Source organism: Takifugu rubripes, chromosome 15 (assembly GCF_901000725.2).
Source record: "Takifugu rubripes chromosome 15, fTakRub1.2, whole genome shotgun sequence".
Taxonomy (NCBI): domain Eukaryota; kingdom Metazoa; phylum Chordata; class Actinopteri; order Tetraodontiformes; family Tetraodontidae; genus Takifugu; species Takifugu rubripes.
The window spans coordinates 5,866,569-5,889,347 of NC_042299.1; the positions used below are offsets into that span (position 1 = coordinate 5,866,569).

The window sequence follows — 22,779 nt, forward strand, 5'->3', positions numbered from 1 at the left end:
AGGTTCTTTATTGATAACAAAATGCAGGGCCAAGCACGAAGGAATCAATCAAAGTAGCAACATAAACTCTTAGCAAAGTAACAACAAAAACTTCGAACTAATAATCGCCACAAAGGGGACAAAAACCGTTGAGAAAAGTTCAAAAGTAAAGCAGTGACGAGGCACTGGTACAACTCACGGCACAAGAAACAGGCACGGGAAAACTCGAGGCGAAAACTGGAGGTATCACAGGGTTAGAGCTAGACGCTGCAGCAAAGACAACAATCCAGCACCGGAGGCAAAGAGAGGAGAGCTTAAGTAGCCGCCGAGTTAAGGTGATGAGCTGCAGGTGTGCCAGAGGCTCAACGCTCATCAGAGTCCGGCCCGCCCCTGCCTGCCGATCCTGCAGGTGGGGGAGGAGGCGAGAAACCCGAGCCACAACAGAACATTATTATTATGGTGTTAATCATGGTAGTTGGAAAAGATCTAGGAATGAGAGGACTTGATGAGAGCCCTCCTGACCCGGACCCACACTCCTCCAGATTTCCAGACCATGGACCCTTCATTCTCAAGACCCTGGAAGAGAGGAGGCTGACGATCAAAAACTACTTGAAAGAGGTTAGACTTGTGGATGCTGCTGAAGAGAGGGAATTTTGGGCATATTCGATGCACAGGGATTTTGTGAAGTTAAGCATTTGAGTCAAGTTTCAAGATAATGTTTCAATCTCTTGGTTGGTCTTACTCTTAGAAGGATAACCAGATGTTTGATTGGGTTGGCAGCAAGCTCGCCAGAACTGGGGCCACAAATTGTGTTTCCCAGTCAGACAAAATCTTTTTGGGAGGACAATTTGAACACATCAAATCAAATCAATCTTTATTTATATAGCGTCTTTTTCAATCAAAATTGTTACAAAATATAAAAATACACTATTTATGCAAGCCGCCGGCCGAGGGGGTCAGTGGAGCCAGAAATCATCATGCAGCGCCGAAGGCGGCGATACCTGTAAACGAAAACAGAAGGGGGGGTGGGGTGGGGAAAGCAGAAAAACTACGCAAGAATCAGCATAACTAGTCTACTTGATGAGGGGGAGGAAAGGAGAGGAAAGGAGAGGAGAGGAAACCATGACTGTTGGATTGCAATACCTCTCGTGTGTCACTGCCAATCCGCGTGTTCTTTAAATGAAGACTTCAAGTAAACAAATGCAAGGTAGTTTTCTCTGTCAACTGGACTGGGTTTCTTCTCTTGAAGACGTTTCGCCTTCTATCCAGAAGGCTTCTTCAGTTCTGAAATCGCTGGGGAGAGAGCTTGAAAATATATAGCCCTCCCCTTCAAGCTCTCTCCCCAGCGATTTCAGAACTGAAGAAGCCTTCTGGATAGAAGGCGAAACGTCTTCAAGAGAAGAAACCCAGTCCAGTTGACAGAGAAAACTACCTTGGATACAATGACCTGGATGACTGAGAATTTACACAGACAAGTAAACAAATGCCAATTTCAAAATGTATTTACAATAAAATTATTTCAAGATACAAATATTACAGAGCTCTGGGCCAGTTCATAACCCTACAAACAACAGAGTCAATTGTCAGGGCATGAAGTCTGACCGCCTAACTATCCCTTGGCCCAGTCTTTTATAGAACAATATATGTAAATTATTGATGCTAATTCAGTCCAATCCAGTCCTTCTTCTTGGATGACCTCATTTTCTTCTTCCCGCCTCATTTGGTGTTGGTGCAGTCCTTCTTCTCCATTATCTTCCCAGATAGCCAGGTCAGAGGTCATTCCTGCCGAGGAACTTATCAACACCAGTAAACTATTCTGTCACGTTTTACGATGGGGGGTCTACCACTTTCCTTCTGACTGTCTCCTCCTGGTTCCAACTGTCTAAACAACATTTATGTCAAGGAAGGGTCAACTGACTGCTTATCTTTATTCCACTGATTAAACATTCTACTATTCCTAACTTCTAAAGTGCTTATAACAGAAAACAGAAACATATGGTACAACACATGCTAATAAAATAAAGACAATTCTCTTCATGACCCAGTGGGGTAACAGAGGCCTGTCAGGTGATCATGTTTCTTAGCCCCGGCAGCCTTGGCCTATAACAGCATAGCTAAGATGTTAACCTAATGATTAGACGACCCCCTAAGTATGATAATTTGTCTGTTTATGATAGTAACTAGAACTACAGAATTAGTAACAATAAGCTTTTTCGAAGAGGTAGGTTTTAAGTCTAATCTTAAAAGTAGAGATGGAGTCAGCCTCCCGTACCTGGACAGGGAGCTGGTTCCATAGCAGCCCGAAAGTGATAGATTGCTGCCACTCCCCCTCCTCGACCAGTAACACGAGGAATATGATAATTAAGATGGGTAGGAGGAGAAGATTCATTTAAGCTAACATACTCCTCCTGAAGCCAGGTCTCAGTAAGACAAAATAAATCAATGTGATGATCCGCTATCAGGCCATGCACTAACAGGGATTTACACAAAAGAGATCTAATATTTAACAGTTCACATTTAATTGTGATGTTAGTTTCTCCAATTTGTGCTTTGGTATTAATTTTAATAAGATTATGGTGATTGACTGCTCCCCTGCTCTGCTTGGTGAACTCTTAACCGTTGAACAGAGACTACCTCTATAGTGTTAAATATATTATTGTTGGTGGATGAGGGTTCTATGGAAGCAGCAGAGAGGTGTGTAAGACTAAAACTCTGCATCCTGGTCTGGACCCTGGTTTGTCAGGTCACTTTGGGTCTAATAAAATTAGCCAAGTTACGAGAAATAAGAGAGGCACCATCCCGTGTGGGATGGACACCGTCTCTCCTAATCAGACCAGGTTTTCCCCAAAAAGTGCTCCAATTGTCTACAAAGGCCACCAGGTTTTCGGGGCACCACTGTGACAGTCAGCGACGACATGCAACTAAACATTTCATCGCTGGCCAGATTGGGGAGGGGCCCAGAGAATGCTATGGAGTCCGACATCGTTTTTGCGTAGTTGCACACCGACTCTATGTTAATTTTGGTGACCTCCGACTGACGAAGCGTTGTGTCGTTTGCTCCGACATGAATAATAACTTTACCAAATTTATATTTACTTCTCGCCAGGAGCTTTAGATTTGCTTCTACACTCTGGCCTCTGGAATGCACTTAACTATGGTCGCTGGAGTCGGCTTCACGTAGCGCAAAACAGAGTCGCCAATTACCAGGGTCAGTTTCTCAGCGGATGTGTCACCGAGTAGGGAAAAGCGATTAGCCACGGGAAGCAGTTGGTGGTGCACCGTGGGCCTTGGGTTTGGGCTACGCTTCCTGCGAACCATCACCCAGCTGCCCTGGCTAGCCGGCTGCTCGGCTGCTGCCGGGGGACCACTAGCTGTAGCTACGCTAGGCGGCTCCGCAGCAGCTAGCTTCTCCTGGCTACCTGACGCAACTCCAGCTAACTCCAAGCTACGGAACCGCGTCTCAAGCGCACTAAGTCTCGCCTCCATAGCCGTAAATAAACTACACTTTCTGCACCTATTCCCTTCACTAAAGGAGGCAGAGGAGTAACTAAACATTTCACACGCTGAACAGACAAAGACACCGGGTGAAACAGACGGTGAGGCCATGCTAATGCTAATAATCGGCGGAGCCCTGTATTTGTTTAATATGGGTTATTTCTCACTGTTGTATCAGGGGACTAGAATGTCCCAAGTATTCAATTTTAAGTAGAGTGACTCCAACACACCATGCACAGTGCAACCAATGAACGATTGAGAAGACAGGAAGTGACGCAATACGTTACCGGAAGTTGAGACTTATCACATTTCTTCCCTGAAGGAATTTTGTAAATCTAAGCTTTGCAAATTTACCTTTGCACAGTTTTTGGTTGGCTACTGCCAAGCGGTTTCCCAATCTGGCAAACAAAGCTATTTTGCACAACATATCTGTGTGAGTTGAACTTTTCAAGCCTGACTGGTATAAAAACTAAAAACAGAGACAGAGACAGAGTTGTTGAGGAAGAGCTTTGTGCTTGTGTCTTTCTTCTATGCCTGTCAGTATATCAGCTCTGTTTTCATTCAAACAGGCCCAGGTTTTGCAAAGAGCGTATCCAAATATTCTATTTTATTCTAAAACATATATATTTTATTTTATTGTAACATGCTTTTGTAATGTGTTGTTTTTCTTTGATTCCTGTTGAAGACACTTTGATTAAAACAACTTTATATAGTAAATATAGGCTACAGAGTTTCATTTTTCAACATTTTCTGCTGCTGGTGTGCCTTGTGATTTTTTTCAAAGAAAAAAATGTGCCTTGGTTCAAAAAAGGTTGAAAGACGCTGTGTTAGGGTATGAAGGGAGTGGCCACTAAAAGTGAAATGCTTTAAATCTTCTGATAAAAAAGATCAATTTCAGGGAGTCTCTGTAACTCCTTGTGAGAGGTTGAAGTGGGCTATTTGAGCTCAGATTCCCATCACCATCTTCCCTTTAGAAATAATGTAGCCTACAAAAATTACCTGGGACTGGTAAAATTTACACCTTTCAGCTTGAATATAATTGGCTGTTCAACAGCCAGGTCAGGACTTCTCTTACTGTCCCTGAATGGTTCTCAGTGCTCGAGGAGAATATCATCCAGGTATACATGCGCCTTTCTATTTAACGGGCCCCTGAGAATGTCTTTAATGAAGGCTTGGAAATGGCAGGAGCATATGTTAACCCAAATGTCATGACCAGAAATTAATAATCATAGATGATTTTCAAATGTTAAATGCTGAGATTTTGGCACCCTGCAACAAAGGTTGCTGAAATAAGTGGAAAAGGGTAAGTGGTATTGTTTAGGTGAGTGTGGTCATTTTGGGCCCCAAGAAATTTGTACTTTCCCCTCTTCAATGAAATACCCACATCCAGTAGGAGATGAAGAGGGACAAATAGTTCCTACTTGTTATGAGGACTTGATGTATTCTACTGTCAGGCATTCACGAACAGACAGGGAGTATAGGTGGCCTTTCAGGATGGGGCGCGAAGAATCAGATTGATCCACAGTCATAATCCCTGTGTGGATGACAGGTGGCCCAACAATTGCCACTGTCTAGGGCTTCCATATAAAGTGTTTAACAGTCCATGATTGGCCTTTTTTTCCCCCATTGTTAATGTTAAGCAGAGCTCAGGCTGGACCCATAAGCAGACAAAAAACAGCTGATGGTGATTAAACAGGACTTTAATTGAACGAAGATTTACAGTGCACTGTGAGGTGAAAACTGAGTTGCGTGAGGTGCTGGTTGTTCCTCCGATTGAGGGGTGCGTGGTATTGGATTGCAATACCTCTCGTATGTAGCCGCTAATCCGCGTGTTCTTTGAATGAAGACTTCAAGAAGAAAAATGCCAATTTCAAAATGTATTTAGCAACAGAACCAATTCAAGATACAAATATTACAGAGCTCCGGGCCAGTTCATAACCCTAGAGTCCATTGCCAGGGCATGAAGTCTGACAACCTAACTGTCCCTTGGCCCAGTCTTTTATAGAAACACAAATGCAAATTATCAATATTCATACAGTCCAATCCAGTTCCTCTGCTTGGATGACCTCGTCCTCTTCTTCCAGTCCCATTTGGCGTTGATACAGTCCTTCTTCTCATTCACATTTAAAATGGCGCCCAGAGCGGTCGCCTTGGCGTCTCGCTGCGTTCTTGTCTATTTTTGTTTGTTAATTGTGTGTCTGCCTGCTCTTACACCCGTGAAGAGCTATTAAACATCAGGACTCTCACCCCCACGGACTTACTTCCAGTTTTTCTGGCTCCTGCAGCCGACCTGGTTCACTTTTTGGCCCAAAAGGTGAGACGGCGGAGGAGAGGAAGACGGGCCGGTGCCCTGGCGAGACGACGCAGGAGAGGCTCGCGCACGGCGCTGCCTGGGATCTTTCTGTCCAACGCCAACTCACTTTGTAACAAAATGGACGAGCTGAAGTTGCTGATGCGGCTCAAAGATTTCTCCACCTCGTGTGTTCTCTGCTTCACTGAAACCTGGTTCAGGAAAGAGACACCGGACAGCGCGCTCCTCCTCGAGGGATTCCAGCTGTTCCGTGCCGACCGCGACCTGGCGCTCTCTGGCAAGAGAGCAGGTGGTGGAGTCTGCTTCTACATCAACAGCGACTGGTGCACTGATGTGACTGTGATCTCTCAGCACTGTTCTCCTGCTTTGGAATACCTCTTCATCAACTGCAGACCCTTCTATTCTCCGCGTGAGTTCGCTTCATTCATTCTGGCCTCTGTTTACATCTCGCCAGATGCGGATGTGCGCGAGGCTCAGCGCACGCTCGCGGACTGTATTCAACAAGTGGAGCGGACCTATCCCGACGCTCTGGTTATCGTGCTTGGTGACTTTAATCAGAGCAACCTGAGTTACGAGCTCCCCAGGTACAAACAGTTTATCAAATGCCCCACCAGAGCAGAGAACACGCTGGATCACTGCTACACCACAGTGAAGGACGCGTATCGGGCTATCCCCCGTGCTGCGCTAGGACTGTCTGATCACGTGATGGTCCACCTGATCCCCACATACAGACAGAAACTTAAACTAATAAAGCCAGCCGTGAGCACCACGAAGAGATGGACCAGTGAGGCTGTGGAGGAGCTGCGCACGTGCTTGGATACAACTGACTGGGACATGTTTAAAGGGGCCACACATGATCTGGATGAGTACACGGACACTGTGACCTCATATATCCACTTTTGTGAGGAGCGCATTCTACCAACGCGCACTAGGGTGAGTTATTCCAATGACAAGCCCTGGTTCACACCGAAACTCAGACAGATCAGGAAAGAAAAGGAAGCAGCGCTGAAAAGTGGAGACAGAGACTGCTACAGAGAGGCCAAATACCGGTTTAGCAAGGAACTGAGGAGAGCTAAATCTGTGTATTCGGAGAAACTTCAGCAGCAGTTTACTGCTAACGACTCTGCTTCTGTGTGGAGAGGCCTGAGGCAGATCACCAACTACAGGCCTCAGGCTTCAAAGGGTCAGGACGACAAAGCCCTTTGTCAGAGTCTGTCCCTCCACTATGCTCGCTTTGACACCTCGTCAGCCATGCCCAACACCTCCCCTCCCCCCAGTGCCACTGCCCCCATGGACCTCACTCCATCAAAGGCAGTCCCCTCCTCCTCCCCCCCTTCATTCACCATCAGTGAACTGGATGTGCGCAGGCAGTTCACCAGGTTGAACCCGCGCAAGGCCCCTGGCCCGGACGGCGTGTCTCCTTCCACCCTGAGGCACTGCGCAGAGGAGCTGACTCCTGTCTTCACAGACATCTTCAACTCCTCCCTGGAGTCGTGCCAGGTGCCAGCCTGCCTCAAAACCTCAACCATCGTCCCTGTCCCCAAGAAGCCACGGATCACCGGGCTTAACGACTACAGACCTGTGGCGCTCACCTCTGTAGTCATGAAGTCCTTAGAGCGCCTGATCCTGCCACACCTCAAGTCCATCACCACCCCCCTCCTGGATCCACTGCAGTTCGCCTACAGAGCCAACAGATCTGTGGACGACGCGGTCAACCTGGCCCTTCACTCCATCCTGCAGCATCTGGACTCCCCGGGAACCTACGCGAGGATCCTGTTCGTGGACTTCAGCTCTGCATTCAACACCATCCGCCCCGCTCTGCTACAGGACAAGCTGTCCCAGCTTAGTGTGCCTGACTCCCTCTGCAGGTGGATCACTCACTTCCTGACGGATCGGAGGCAGTATGTGCGGCTGGGGAAGACTGTCTCGGACTCCGTCACCATCAGCACTGGATCACCCCAGGGCTGTGTACTTTCCCCCCTCCTCTTCTCCCTGTATACAAACTGCTGCACCTCAAGCCACCAGTCTGTCAAGCTGATCAAGTTTGCGGATGACACCACCCTCATCGGGCTCATCTCCAATGGCGATGAGACTGCCTACAGGAGGGAGGTGGCTCGACTGGTGTCCTGGTGCGGACACAACAACCTGCAGCTGAATGCTCAGAAGACAGTGGAGATGATTGTGGACTTCAGGAAAGTCACAGCCCCTTTGCCCCCCCTTGCCCTCATGGACTCCCCCATCACCATCGCGGACTCCTTCCGCTTCCTGGGCACCACCATCACCCGGGACCTTAAGTGGGAGCCAACCATCAGCTCCCTCATCAAGAAGGCCCAGCAAAGGATGTTCTTCTTACGGAAGCTGAGGAAGCTCAAACTGCCTCCCAGGATGTTGGCGCAGTTTTATACGGCCATCATCGAGTCCATCCTCACCTCCTCCATCACCGTGTGGTACGCTGGTGCCACTGTCAGGGACAGACTAAGGCTGCAGCGCGTCGTGCGCGCTGCCGAGAAGGTGATCGGCTGCAGGCTTCCATCCATCCAGGACCTGTATATCTCCAGGACCCGGAGGTGTGCAGGTCGGCTCACGGCCGACCCTTCCCACCCTGATCACGGACTGTTTTCCCCCCTCCCCTCAGGCAGGAGACTACGGTCCATTCGGACCAAAACCTCCCGCTACACGAACAGCTTCTTCCCCTCTGCCATCAGGCTGCTGAACACCAAGTGACTTATTACTTAAGCACCATGAACAGCAGCCAGTCGGACTCACGAACAATACATCACATTACTCCTGCATTGACCTGCACTATTTCTTACCACTTACCTCTTACCACTTACTATTTATGTATATACTGTATATATGTCTTATTTTATTTATCTTATTCTAGTGTGGTCTTCTTTATGTTGAATGTCGCAGCGTCACACCATGACAAATTCGTTTGTGTAATACTGTGTATTACATGAACAATGGCAATAAATCTGCTTCTGATTCTGATTCTCCATTATCTTCCCAGGTGACCAGATCAAAGTTCCCATTCTTCATGCAAATAAGCTCATCAACCCCACCCTGATGTCCTGTTTTATAATGGGTGTTTAACACCCCCTGCCTGACTGGCTCCTGAGATTACAATGGTCTAAACAACAATCCTGTCAAAGGAATGTCTCTGATCTTTATTACATTTGCTAATGGATCTACCATGCCTAACTTCTAAGAGAAGACAGGAACACATGGTAAAACACATAATACAAGATAAAGACAATTCTCTTCAGTGGTGACCTAGGAAGAGGCGTGAGAAAACAGAAAGTTACTCGAAGGTACGAATCACGAGAAGACACGGCTGACCCACGTTTACCACAAAGCAAATGAAACAATCAGATGCTGGTGCACAGAAGGCAGCAGCTGTTGATTGATAACCTGTTGCAGGTTTAACAGTCACCAGCGAACGGTTAATAGGAATCCACCACACCCCCTGGAGAAAGGGTGCTCAATACGTCGCTCGCAATCTACCAAGCTACTATTGATAGATCGGGAGACAGTAAAAAAAAAACAAAAAAACAAAAAACAGTCGTATACCTATCATCCATCCCGTCACTTGCTTGATCTATAGGACAGCCAGTCAGATGATATCTGAATTTTTTGACACTTGGGTCACTGTGCATGCACAGACAACGGCTCCAAGTGCAGCAAAGCTAACAAGCTAGTCAATTTGTTACCGACAATTTTTCGCCCTTGTTTTTTTCTCTTAAACTTAAGATAGGGTATAAAAATGAAAAATAGGATTTTGACACTACATGTTACGAGCGGTTGTATCAGGACCCGAAAGCAGGCAGAACACAGTGGCGTATCGTTTTCCGAGAAGCTTTATTAAAGTTTATAGAACGTTGAGCAACTCAAAAAGGCGTGGAGACCACAACTCAGTTCTTCATCAAAACAGGGAATGTAAACTTACAACAAAAATCCCGAGCGGGGTCGAAAGCAGTCCACGAAGGATGAAGACAAACAATAATCCGATAACCGGGTTCAAAAGTTATCCACGAAGAAAAAGTCTCACGATAGTCCAGGAGGGTATAGCCAGGGTATTCCGAAACAGACAAGACACGCCAACGCTGGCCAACCGTGAGAACAGTCCATAAATAGGTGGCTTGATTACCGATCGTCTGCAGGTGCACCAGTCCCTGGCACCACCTGCGGCTGAGGCATGGCTCCACCACGCCCCCCCCCAGGAGAAACCCTGCAAAAGAGTTCCCAAAAACTGGGAACCTGACACTACAAGCCGACATTGAACTAAAGTCCAGAGCTCATGGACAATTCTGGAACTTACTAGGAGAGGGAAAGTACCCCAACGTGAGAAAATGTTATACCTCCTTGACTTGCATTATTTGGCTCCACTTATTAATGTGAGTCAGCCTTTTCCCATATGAAGCTAAATAAGTCCAAATATCATTCCACTATGACTGATAAACATTTGTAAATGTGGCTGTCAGCAGCTACTGTCCAGACTATGCATCCTTGACTGATTCAATTCAGTACAAAAGTGAACTCAGGTAATGGCAAAAACTGTACATAGCTAATTATGTTGTATTGTGCAACATATGTGGTTATGCAAAGTACATCAACATAAATTGTAAGAATCCTCAATAAATTGTAAATAAATACAATGGGTTGATCATTTTGACTGGGTCATTTCATAAGTAGCTCGCATGCTGAAAAAGTGTGAGCATCCCCGCCCTAGAGAAAGAACTGGACGTGACAGTTAGATGTCAAAAAGGGCTCAGCAACCTCTCTATTGGCAGCAGTTTGATGTTGGTCTCAACATAAGTTTCTAAATATTACAATGCCAATATTTTGATATTCTTTAGCAACACAGAAATTTGCAAAATACCCCTTATCCTCCCCATAAAGCCGTGGGCAAACCCATCCATTCTCAGGTCAATTCACACTTCAAAGTTAACCAAGTTCCCCATGTAAAAAGACCTTATCTCGGATAGAGAATGAGGATATCAAACATCCATTTGAAAATTAGTTTTATTGTATGAAATGTAGCCTATTCCCAAATGGTTGTTAAACTCATCATGCAGTCATGCAACTGTGTCACGTGGTGATGTGGGTGTGATTACAGAAATCATTTATGGTGTTGAGAGGTAAAGAAGGGATCAGAGTATTTGATAAAGGTAGAAACGACAAAGTTGGCACCTTCACTAGAAGAAATGGGTCTTTGAATGCTGTCAGGTGTTTCATCCTGTTCATAGGTTAGTTTTATTTACATTGTGTAAGAGAAATCACTTTTAATGAGTTTTCCAATTTTATAGTTTTAATTGATGTATTTTCTCTGAAATGGATGAAATTCAGTCTTTATTTAATGTCACTGTTGATCAGCAGTATCAGGGATTACTAGAGAGAATGATGTTTTCCAGTCTGACTACAGTACCCTGCTGTGTTTTCCTCTACATCAATGGAATCATGTTGTTCAGCCTGAGGAGTAAAGCAGTGTTCTGCGAGACCTCCCGTTACATTCTGCTGTTTAACCTCCTTTTTGCAGACAGTATACAGATGGTAATGAGTCAGGTTCTCTACATTTTGGCTGCTCGTTTGATAAAAATGTCTTATCCTGTGTGTGGTATGTAGAGATTTGATTAGCTTGAGATCTAGCAGTGGCTTACTCATCAGTCTAATGCTAGCAAAAAGTTGCATTCCACCGGCGGTGTCTGTAGCTCAGCTGTGTAGTTCCACAAATCCACTCAGGAAACGTTTGTAGTGAAGAAAAAATATAAAAAATCTCCAGGTTTATTTCCACAAAATTACGAAACGTTTGGGGTTGGCTAACACACTTGTTGCAACTAATTACTTATAGAAGAGAGAGAGAGGACCCCCTAATGATGCTGAACAACTTTGGTGCCAAGTTTCCCTTGCCCGGATGCGGGTCACCGGGGCCCCCTCCTGGAGCCAGGCCTGGGGGTGGGGCACGTTGGCGAGCGCCTGGTGGCCGGACCTCTGCCCATGGAGTCCGGCCGGGCGCAGCCCGAAGAGGCAACATGGGACCCCCTTCCCGTGGGCTCACCACCTGCAGGAGGGGCCAAGGGGGTCGGGTGCATTGTGTTTTGGGTAGCAGCCGGAGGCAGGGACCTTGGCGGTCTGATTCCCGGCTGCACAAACTGGCTCTAGGGACATGGAATGTCACCTCTCTGGTGGGAAAGGAGCCTGAGTTGGTGCGCGAGGTTGAGAAGTTCCGACTAGATATAGTTGGCCTCACCTCGACGCACGGCAAGGGCTCTGGAACCAGTCTTCTTGAGAGGGGTTGGACTCTCTACCACTCTGGAGTTGCCGATGGTGAGAGGCGACGAGCAGGGGTGGCAATTCTGGTTGCTCCCCAGCTCAGTGCCTGTATATTGGAGTTTACCCCGGTGGATGAGAGGGTAGCCTCCCTTCGCCTTCGGGTGGGGGGACGGATCCTGACTGTTGTTTGTGCCTATGGTCCAAACAGCAGTTCAGCGTATCCACCCTTTTTGGAGTCCTTAGAGGGAGTGCTGGAGAGTGCCCCTTCTGGGGGCTCCCTCGTCCTCCTGGGTGACTTCAATGCTCACGTTGGCAATGACAGTGTGACCTGGAGAGGTGTGATTGGGAAGAACGGCCCCCCTGATCTGAACCCGAGTGGTGTTTTGTTATTGGACTTCTGTGCTCGTCTCAGATTGTCCATAACGAACACCTTGTTCAGACATAAAGGCGTCCACATGTGCACTTGGCACCAGGACGCCTTAGGCCGCAGATCGATGATCGACTTTGTGGTTGTGTCATCGGATTTGCGGCCGCATGTTCTGGACACTCGGGTGAAGAGAGGGGCGGAGCTGTCAACTGATCACCACCTGGTGGTGAGTTGGCTCCGATGGTGGGGAAGGATGCCGGACAGACCTGGCAGGCCCAAACGTGTTGTGAGGGTCTGCTGGGAACGCCTGGCAGAGTCCCCTGTCAGAAGGAGCTTCAACTCACGCCTCCGGGAGAGCTTTGACCATGTCCCGGGGGAGGCGGGGGACATTGAGTCCGAGTGGACCGTGTTCCGTGCCTCCATTGTTGAGGCAGCTGACCGGTGCTGTGGCCGCAAGGTGGTTGGTGCCTGTCGTGGCGGCAATGCCCGAACCCGCTGATGGACACCAGCGGTGAGGGATGCCGTCAAGCTGAAGAAGGAGTCGTATCGGGCCTTACTGGCCTGTGGGACTCCTGAGGCAGCAGATGGGTACCGGCGTGCCAAGCGGAGTGCAGCTACGGCGGTTGCCGAGGAAAGACTCGGGCATGGGAAGAGTTCGGTGAGGCCATGGAGAACGACTTTCGGACGGCCTCGAAAAGGTTCTGGACCACCATCCGGCGTCTGAGGAGGGGGAAGCAGTGCACTGTCAACGCTGTGTATAGTGGTGATGGTGTGCTGCTGACCTCAACTCGGGATGTTGTGGATTGGTGGAAGGAATACTTCGAGGACCTCCTCAATCCCACCAACACGCCTTCCAGTGAGGAAGTAGGGCCTGGGGACCTGGAGATGGGCTCTCGTATCTCCGGGGCTGAAGTTGCCGAGGTAGTTAAAAAACTCCTCGGTGGCAAGGCCCCGGGGGTGGATGAGATCCGCCCAGAGTCCCTTAAGGCTCTGGATGTTGTAGGGCTGTCGTGGTTGACTCGACTCTGCAACATCGCGTGGACATCGGGGGCAGTGCCGCTGGATTGGCAGACCGGGGTGGTAGTCCCTCTTTTTAAGAAGGGGGACCGGAGGGTGTGTTCCAACTATAGGGGGATCACACTCCTCAGCCTCCCTGGTAAGGTCTATTCAGGGGTACTGGAGAGGAGGGTCCGCCGGATAGTCGAACCTCCGATTCAGGAGGAGCAATGTGGTTTTCGTCCTGGCCGTGGAACAGTGGACCAGCTCTACACCCTCCGCAGGGTCTTCGAGGGTGCATGGGAGTTTGCCCAACCAGTCCACATGTGTTTTGTGGACTTGGAGAAGGCATTCGACCTTGTCCCTCGGGGGGTCCTGTGGGGGGTCCTCCGAGAGTATGGGGTGTCGGGCCCGCTGATACGGGCTGTCCACTCCCTGTACGATCGGTGCCAGAGTTTGGTCCGAATTGCTGGCAGTAAGTCGAACTCGTTTCCGGTGAGGGTTGGCCTCCGCCAGGGCTGCCCTTTGTCACCGATTCTGTTCATAATTTTTATGGACAGAATTTCTAGGTGCAGTCATGGTGTTGAGGGGATCCGGTTTGGTGACCTCAGGATCGCGTCTCTGCTTTTTGCGGATGATGTGGTCCTGTTGGCTTCATCGGCCCGTGACCTCCAACTATCACTGGATCGGTTCGCCGCCACATGTGAAGCGGCTGGGATGAGAATCAGCACCTCCAAATCCGAGGCCATGGTTCTCGACCGCAAAAAGGTGGAGTGCCTTCTCCGGGTAAAGGAGGAGATCCTGCCCCAAGTGGAGGAGTTTAAGTACCTCGGGGTCTTGTTCACGAGTGAGGGAAGAATGGAGCGGGAGATCGACAGGCGGATCGGTGTGGCGTCCACAGTAATGCGGACTCTGCACCGGTCCGTTGTGGTGAAGAGAGAGCTGAGCCGAAAGGCGAAGCTCTCGATTTACCGGTCGATCTTCGTTCCTACCCTCACCTATGGTCATGAGCTTTGGGTAATGACCGAAAGAACAAGATCACGGGTACAAGCGGCTGAAATGAGCTTCCTCCGTAGGGTGGCTGGGCTCTCCCTTAGAGATAGGGTGAGAAGCTCTGCCATCCGGGAGGAGCTCGGAGTAGAGTCGCTGCTCCTCCGCGTTGAGAGGAGCCAGATGGGGTGGCTTGGGCATCTAGTCAGGATGCCCCCTGGACGCCTCCCTGGTGAGGTGTTCAGGGCATGTCCCTCCGGTAGGAGACCCCCGGGGAGACCCAGGACACGTTGGAGAGACTATGTCTCTCGGCTGGCCTGGGAACGCCTGGGGATCCCTCCGGATGAGCTGGAGGAGGTAGCTGGGGAGAGGGAAGTCTGGGCTTCTCTCCTTAGGCTGCTGCCCCCGCGACCCGACCCGGATAAGCGGTAGAGAATGGATGGATGGAAGAGAGAGAGAGGTAAGAAAACCGTTTGCTTCTCCAGCTCTCAAGCACTGACTGCCCGCTCACGGTAAACAGGCACACCTGGCTCTATGCGGTCTTAAAGGAGAAGCACTAATTTTATCAACAGAAATCACATAACAACATGAATTCAGTTAGACATTTTAACCCTTTTAACCATTATAAAGTTAGAAATGAAATGATTAACTATTAAATCTCTCTGTGCTTATATTATTGAATTATGCATTTTCTTAACACATTTTAATAATATGAACTGCATAACCATGAACTGTACTTCTGCCTCTACATACCTGGCCCCTAATTGCTTTCTAGGGCAGAAACAATTACAACTTATTTGAAAAAAGTCTTTCTTTTTAGTAACACAAAGCAAATATCACCCAACCAGGTACATAACAGTCCTTCTCATGCTGCTTCTTGCAGTAAGCAGAGCTTTGTTATTGGCCTCTCAAGCTCATTAGTCTTTGTCTTGACTCGAACCTTGCGGACCATTCCATGCTCATCCTCTGTAGTCTTGATGATCCTTCCCATCAGCCAGGATCCCCTAGGTGCTGACTCGTCGATGATCAAGACTACATCACCTGGGATGAAGTTCCGTGATAGGTGGTTCCATTTCTTTCTTTTCTGGAGTAGAGGCAAGTACTCTCGGGTCCAGCGCTTCCAGAATAGGTCACTCATGTATTGGACCTGCCTCCATCTTCTGCGTGCATAATTGTCACCTGTCTGGAAGAGTCCCGGTGGTAAGTTTGGTTGAGTCTTCAGCAGCAGCAAGTGCTGTGGGGTGAGGGCTTCCAGATCGTTCATGTCGTTTGAAGGCATGGTAATAGGCCTGCTGTTCAGAATGGCCTCACATTCACAGAAGAACGTTTGAAGAGCTTCTTCATCCAAGCTTTGTTCTCTCAGCGTAGCAACCATGATCTTTCTGATGGAGCGGATAATTCTCTCCCACACCCCTCCGTGGTGAGATCCGGATGGAGGATTGAATATCCATTTGATGTAATGCTGGAGCAAGATGTTCTTAATTTGTGAAGTATTCCACTCCTTTATTGCCTTTCTGAGCTCGCGGTCAGCTCCGACAAAGTTAGTCCCACTGTCGGATCTCATTTCTTTCACTTGACCCCTTCTTGCGATGAAGTGACGCAGAGCATGAATAAAGGAGTCTGTTTCCAGTGATGTCACCATTTCGATTTGGACTGCACGACTTGCAAGATAGGTAAAGATAACTCCGTATCTTTTTACATAGGATCTTCCTCGTTTTACATTGAATGGTCCAAAGTAGTGATGGGACGAGCGACACTGGTGCGTCAGCACTGTGCCGAGAGCTCAAGAGTGAAACCCCGTATCGGTGCGTGTATCGCTTTAAGAAAGAATCACGTGACCGATACAGGAATTGTATCGTTTGGATGTGCCGCGCCAAAGTGTGTTTATAAGGAAACAAACTGTATCGACATGTCGTGGGTTTGTTGGATGGAGTTTTGCAGTTGCGTGGTAATGGATCGTTCTAAGAAGTTTTCCCCAGTGTGGAATAATTTTGATCTTGTGACTCCAAACAAGGGAAATCTTTTTTCTCCTTTCAGCATTGTTTACTGTTATATACTATTTTTACGGTGGCGCATTGCACTCACTTTATCAGTTTATCAAGTGAATGACCTGTGATACATATGATAGTCAGTTAAAAAGCCTTACAGTTGCTTTACTCATTTTATAGGGTGTCTATTTTTTTAACAAGTGAATGCAATGCACCACCTTAGTTTTTACTCTGTTCTGGTAAGTGGTTTGAATTGTTTGTAACTTTTTATGTTATTGTAGGTGAAGTGTCAGCTCTGCTCCACAGAGCTCTCTTACATCAATAAGAGCACTTCATCAATGCTGAGGCATTACAGAGCTCGGCATAGCAATGAAGAATTGGCAGATACTCGTGAGAGAACCAGAAAACATATCCACATCTGCATCAACTTGCACTTAAAACTCTCTGCTCACCATCGTCATCTGCACCGTGTGAAAGAGTATTTTCTAAGGCTGGGGAGCTGGTGTTTAAGAGGAGAAATCGCCTTGGAGCAAAGACACTCCAAAAACTTTTGTTCCTCAATAAAAATTCATAAACTAATCACTTTTTTGTATTATTTCATATGATTTAACAGTTGAGTTAACAAAGAATGTGTGTACATAAGTAAAAAATTGTAACTCAAATTTATTATATTTTACATACCAACTCAGTTTAGCAAACAAGGAATTCCTTTACCTGCAATAATTTTATAACTACTGCAGGGGTCACTATCGGGTGACCAACACAGTATCAATACAGTGCCGACACAGTTTGTGTAGTGTGTCAATACACTCCTTGAGGTATCATCGTCCCATCACTAGTCCAAAGAGATCCACTCCACTTCTGGTAAAAGGTGGTTCATCCGGTACAAGTCTAATTCTCGGTAAGTCTGCCATCGTTTGTGTGCCTGATGCACCATGTTGTCTTGTTGTCTTCGACAGATAGTACAGCGAGACAGCATTTGTGTCCGCTGTGTCCCAGTCGCTCATGTGCATCCTGGAGAATCAGATAAGCCACATGATGGTCTTTAGGCAGGAGCATCGGGTGCTTGGCTTCGGCTGGCATGGATGCTCGACTTAACCTTCCTCCAACACGAAGGATTCCCTCCTGAAGTTTTGGATTCAGTCTGAAGATTCGACTGCCTTTCTTGACGGGCTCTTTTCTCTGAAGAGCAGACATTTCCTCTTGGAACTTCCTTTGCTGACAATGACGGATGATATCCAGCTCAGCTTGTTGCAGATCGTCCAGAGTCAGGTAAGTCTGTTTGAGACTCCTCTTATAGCTTGTCATTTCTTTGTTCACTTGTTCTTGGTCCTTGTATGATTCATTCATTTCCTTTCTCTTCTTTGACAGGTTCACCAGCGTCCCTTTGACTCGAGCGAGCCATGTCACCGCCTTTTTTAGCCGTATCCAGCAAGAGAAGTGTTCTGTTAGTTGTTGCATTACATCAGTGTTTTTTTCCACTGTAGTAGCGTTAACAAGTATGCCTTTCTTGGCCTCAGGATCTACCACTGTAAGCTTCTCCAAGTGAACACACTGGTCTGGCCATTCTGATTCTGGCTTGCTGAGGAAAGCGGGACCTGAGATCCATACTTTGTTCTGTGTGAACACACTCACCCTTTGACCCCTGGAAGCGTAGTCAGCTGGATTCATCCGTGTGTTGATGTAGCTCCATTGCCCCACTCTTGATGCTTGTAAGATCATAGCGACCCTGTTCGCCACAAATGTCTTGAATCTGTTCTTCTCGCTTGCTATGTACTTGAGTACAGCGGTGCTGTCTGTCCAGAACTTGGAATCTGACAGTGGAATCTGCAGTTCTTTCTTTATTATGGTGTCCACTGTTGGATCGCAATACCTCCCGTATGTAACTGCTAATCCGCGTGTTCTTTGAATGAAGACTCCAAGAAGAAAAATGCCAATTTCAAAATGTATTTAACAATAGAACCAATTCGAGATACAAATATTACAGAGCTCCGGGCAAGTTCATAACCCTAGCAACAACAGAGTCAATTGTCAGGGCATGAAGACTGACAACCTAACTATCCCTTGGCCCAGTCTTTTATAGTAACACACATGCAAATTCACAATGTTCATGCAATTCAATCCAGATCCCCTGCTGGGATGACCTCGTCCTCTTCTTCCCGTCCCATTTGGTGTTGGTACAGTCCTTCTTTTCCATTATTTTCCCAGGTGGCCAGATCAAAGTTCCCATTCTTCATGCAAATACGATCATCAACCCCAGCCTGATGTCCTGTTTACAATGATTGTTTAACACCCCCTGCCTGACTGGTCCTGAGATTACAGTGGAACAAACAACAATCCTGTGAATGGAATGTCTCTGTTCTTTATTACATTTGCTAATGAGTCTACCTTGCCTAACTTCTAAGAGAAGACAGGAACATATGGTGAAACACATAACAACAAGATAAAGACAATTCTCATCACCACCTTAACAGCTAAGGTAGCCGCTGTCAGCTCCAGCCGCGGGATAGTTATGGGTTTAAGAGGGGCAACCCTTGCCTTCCCCATGATGAATGAGCAGTGTATTTGGTTGCTGCTGTTCTTCTGGACCAGGTAAGTGACAACACCGTAGCCTGTTTCACTTGTGTCACTGAAGTGATGTAGTTGAGCCTCCACTGTTTCTCCAAACTCTGGTGGTTTGAAGCACCGGTCCACTCCAAAGTTGGTGAGCTGCTGAAGCTCTTCCATCCACCTTGACCAGTGTTGTGCAAGATGGTCTGACACAGCATCGTCCCATCTTGTTCTCAGTCTGCACAATTCCTGGAGAATATTTTTGGCAGGCAGTACGACTGGAGACAACATCCCCAGTGGGTCGTAGACTGAACTCATCATTGCCAAGATTCCCCTTCGGGTGAGAGGCCTCTGCTGGATGTTGACGTGGAACTTAAACTGATCTGACCGGATACACCACAGTACGCCTAAGGCTCTCTCCATGGCGAGTGATTCCTGGTCGAAGTCGAGGGTTTTGACTTCTGTTTCCCGGTCCTCTTGTAGGAAACTTGACCACACAGTCTGGTTGTTGGTCATCCATTTTGTTAGTCTGAATCCTCCTGTTTGACAGATGGCCTTCAGGTCTTGATATAACTTGACTGCTTCTTGTTCGGATGCAATTGATCTCAAACAGTCGTCAACATAGAAGTTACACAAAACCGTTTCCACTACAGCTGCATCAAAACTGCTCTTGTTATCTTCAGCACATTTTCTCAAAGCATAACACACACAGCTTGGTGAGGAGGTGGCGCCAAACAAGTGGACCTCCATCCTGTATTCTTGCAGCTCTTGTGAGACGTCGCCGTCCGGCCACCACAGGAACCTGAGAAGGTCAGCGCCTTCTGGTGGTACTTTAACTTGATGGAACATTGATTCTACGTCCACCATTATTGCGACTTGGTCTTGACGGAACCTTGTTAAGACGCCGATGAGACTGCTTGTCATGTCAGGCCCTTGAAGTAGTTGTTCATTGAGTGTGGTTCCTTGGTAAGAAGCGCCACAGTCGAATACCACTCGTATTTTCTGCTTCTTAAGGTGGTAAACAGCGTGATGCGGAATAAACCACACCTTTCCATCACTCCATTTTAGGTCTTCATTTGGTACTTTTACAACGTAGCCTTTGTTGATCATGTCGTTCATAAAGCTGACGTAGTCGTCTTTGAACGTCTGGTTCCTCTGAAGCTTCTTCTTCATGTTGTGCGCTCGTTGCTCTGCCACAGCTCTATTATTGGGCATTTTCACATCTTTGTTTTTCAACGGCAACCTGATTGAGTAGTGACCATTGACCAGCTTGGTTGACTCAGAGACTCGATCCATGAACAGCTGATCTTCCTTGGACATTTCCAAATGCTCTGACTGAGCGTTCTCAGGAAAATCACACTTGAATTGCTGAGCCCATAATTCATCCAGTCGAGCCACTGAAATGCGATTTGTCTTGATCTGTGGGCATCCATATTTTGTCCGACTTCTGATGTTCTCACGCAGCGGTCCGTTTACAGTCCATCCTAGTGCTGTACGTACTGCGTACGGTCCATCTTTGACCCTGCGGATGACTTCCTCTGGTTCCAGGGCTTTAGCCACATCAGTCCCAATCAGAAGACCGACATCTGCTTCGATTGAAGGGATTCGTACACCTAGCAGATGTGGCCACTTATCCACGTCTTCTTGCGTCGGAATGTTCTCTTTACTCACAGGGATAACCTTTTGTACAAAAACTTCTGTGAGCTCGATAAAGTCGTCGCCTTCCAGGCTGCTCACTTCTAGGTCTGGTACAGCCTTGCAGGAGACTGTCTTTTGTTCTCCCATGGTAGTGAGTAGGATGTTCACATTTTTTCCTTGCAGGTGAAGGTCATTTGCCAGCTTGTTAGTGCAGAAGGAAGCATTACTTCCTGGGTCCAGGAATGCATAACAAGTCAGCACTTTGTTTCCCTTCCTTGCCTTTACTCTCACAGGAACGATAGCGAGGATGCTATCAGCGCCCCCGGCCCCAGTCTGGAGGCCCGTGTCCCCTGCATCCATAAATCCGCTGACCACTTTAGGAGACTCGTCTTTAAGCTCCATCTTCGAAGCCTCTTCCCTTGATGAGTCTTTGGGTTTCTGCTTTATGTGAAGGAGTGTAGGGTGTGTCGCTGAACATATCTGACAGCTTTTCTTTTCTTCACAAGCCTTACTCATGTGTCCTGCTGTAAGCAAGCAGAGTCCTTTGCCCTTGAGGAACTCCAACTTTTCCTTGTGCAACATTTTTTGAAGTTTTTTGCATTGTTCCATTGTATGATCTCCCTGACAGAAGATACAAGGTTTATTAAAGGCTTTATCCACGTGTGTTCCTTTCTCCTGAGTTTTATTGTTTCCATCCACAACACCTTTCTCAGTTTTCTGTGGTTTTACCTCGATGGCCAGTGTTGTGATGTTTTTCTTTCCGCCGGTCCTCCCAGTCTTATTGTCTGTCTGGTGTTTTGTTTGTCGTGGGATTTCACCAAACACAGGGTTTGATGCCATTTCTGCCTGCGTGTTGATGAATGCTACCACATCTTTGAATCTTGTCCGTCGTTCTGAAGAGAATTGTCTTTATTTTATTATCATGTGTTGTACCATATGTTTCTGTTTTCTGTTATAAGCACTTTAGAAGTTAGGAATAGTAGAATGTTTAATCAGTGGAATAAAGATAAGCAGTCAGTTGACCCTTCCTTGACATGAATGTTGTTTAGACAGTTGGAGCCAGGAGGAGACAGTCAGAAGGAAAGTGGTAGACCCCCATCGTAAAACGTGACAGAATAGTTTATTGGTGTGGATAAGTTCCTCGGCAGGAATGACCTCTGACCTGGCTATCTGGGAAGAAAATGGAGAAGAAGGACTGCACCAACACCAAATGAGGCGGGAAGAAGAAGAAGAGGTCATCCAAGAAGAAGGACTGGATTGGACTGAATTAGCATCAATAATTTACATATATTGTTCTATAAAAGACTGGGCCAAGGGATAGTTAGGCGGTCAGACTTCATGCCCTGACAATTGACTCTGTTGTTTGTAGGGTTATGAACTGGCCCAGAGCTCTGTAATATTTGTATCTTGAAATAATTTTATTGTAAATACATTTTGAAATTGGCATTTGTTTACTTGAAGTCTTCATTTAAAGAACACGCGGATTGGCAGTGACACACAAGAGGTATTGCAATCCAACAATTTGGTGACCCCGACGTGATGAAGACAGAAAAGTCATCTGAGGCAAAGAATTCAACAACGGTTACTTCGGAGGACAACTGACGACAAAGGGATCCCTAATAAAAGGTAAGCAGACACCTGTTTAATCAAAAGTTCTGCACATTGGCCATTTCCAAAAATTTGTCGTCACTGTCAATTGAAGTGTCCTAGTTATAAATTCCAGATACAAATATTGCAAATATTGAAACGACTGCAGTAAGTACGGTTAGAGTCCGTAAATTTGAATGGTTAGAGTCCGTAAGTATGGTTAGAGTCCGTAAAGTTGAATGGTTAGAGGCCGGAAGTACTGTTGAAAAAACAGGGAATAGACGGTTAGAGTAAACCGGAAATAGTACAGTGCTGTATTGCTGTATGCAGTGCACTGTATATGAAAAAGAATTGGGTTTGGACTCGGAGCGCAGTTGACGGGATGGACACTCCCGACGCCCGAGATTTGTGTTTGTGTGTGGGTTGGAAAAGTGACAGAGTGAACGTGAATTAAAAGGCTCTTTGTCCTTGGGAATTAACCCCCAGAGTGGAACCGGATCAACGGAGTTTGATCTAGAAGCTTGTTTCACTGAGGCATTGAGTTGACAGTTGGAGTCATTCATATTCAATCTCACTTGGGAGCATAGTTAAAGATGAAACTGGAATGT

General features: G+C 47.0%; 1 pseudogene; it reads left to right on the forward strand.

Annotated features, from left to right (window-relative positions):
• The first annotated feature begins 447 nt into the window (after positions 1 to 447).
• The window catches only part of LOC101066838 (odorant receptor 131-2-like), a 43,549-nt pseudogene continuing 21,217 nt past the window's right edge, over positions 448 to 22,779 (forward strand).